Source organism: Palaemon carinicauda, chromosome 22, assembly GCF_036898095.1.
Source record: "Palaemon carinicauda isolate YSFRI2023 chromosome 22, ASM3689809v2, whole genome shotgun sequence".
Lineage (NCBI taxonomy): Eukaryota > Metazoa > Arthropoda > Malacostraca > Decapoda > Palaemonidae > Palaemon > Palaemon carinicauda.
In genome coordinates, this window is record NC_090746.1 from 39,201,159 (window position 1) to 39,202,540 (window position 1,382).

The following is a 1,382-nucleotide window of genomic DNA, read 5'->3' on the forward strand; positions in this document are numbered from 1 at the left end:
ATTCAATACTAATCCAATCAAATTAATCACACACAAGTTTGTCAGGATTAACTTGAGACTCAGTATATAATCACCAAAATGTAATTACAGTAAACAATAGAAAATCTAAATACTGGTTCACCATACTGTATATAACATATATGATCATAAACAACTTTTAAAAATCCACGAATATAGGTTTTCATCTAAAAACAATCAGCACTGCATTTGAATTTGTTTTGACACTCCTTTTTTCATTTATCATTTCCAATTCTTAAAGACTTGCAATAACATCATAATTCACAAAGATGATGATGAAATAAAAAAATAACAAAACATTCTCTTGAAGCTATGCCAATACTTCAACTATTTGTTTTGTTAAATAGCTATATTTTTTCAACACGCTCTGTGCATCCTGTAAAATTCTATTTTTGGTTTAATACAAATCATCAATATATAATTATTGAAAAAGTTTTCTCATTTATTATTTCAATATACAGTTCTCAATTAACACATTACTGATATCTACTAAATAATATGAATTTGATGGCATTGTAAAACTGACATCTTAACCTGTATTTATTAGTAAACTGCCTGTACATAATTATGAAACTTACCATAGGATGCCTGATGACATAACTAAGGTCTACTATCTAAAACTCTCACAAACATTACACAAAGCACGTAACTCAATCAAATTCAAAAGATCATACACAATAGTAAGCACCCCACATTCTAAGCTACTAATAATAAATTAAAAGGCATAGAAAATTGAGGCGATTTAGATTTTGTACTTCTTTGAATCATTAAATAGTGTAGGTACATAAAACTAACTGTCATAAAAAAGAAATGCAATAGCATTGAGTTCTTTCACTTCATGGCTGATAGCAGGTAAATATACATGATGTATTTAGTAGAAAAATAAGACTGTGCAAGATATAATCAGCTTCACACCTTAAAAATAATATAGGAAAAGAAATAAAAGTCGAAACAAGATTTAACTGTTTCTCTGTTGTGTTAAATTTGAGGAGTGCATATCTGGACTGGTTAAACTACCTAATGATAATTATAAGTGCCTCTTACTTGAAATACTTTTTTTTTTGTCATGGTATACAAATACTTAATTTATCACGCTTACAAGAATAGTCCAAATGAATAAGGGCACATTAAATTGGACAACTGTTATTATTGTTATCTAGAGTTCATATTACCATGAAGTATATATGTTACACTTGACAATACGAATGGCATATGCATATGTTAATAATAAATTCTGACTGTTGAAGTCACACTAACTGATGTCTCTTGAATAGTTTGGATGGTTTAATTTTTTCCAAATGTTTAGAGTTTTTTGTATGCTCTATGAGCTTTGAAACTGATTATCAATGCCAGGGATGTAAAGA

At 28.4% G+C, this 1,382-nt stretch overlaps 1 protein-coding gene across 2 annotated transcripts in view; it reads right to left on the minus strand.

The window, feature by feature from the left end:
• Positions 1 to 434: 434 nt before the first annotated feature.
• Positions 435 to 1,382, minus strand: part of Zip102B (Zinc/iron regulated transporter-related protein 102B) — a 327,210-nt gene continuing 326,262 nt past the window's right edge. For both annotated transcript variants that reach the window (XM_068346152.1, XM_068346151.1), the window contains exon 7: positions 435 to 1,382. This exon is cut by the window's right edge and continues 873 nt beyond it. The gene's annotated coding sequence lies outside the window, so the exon portion shown is untranslated.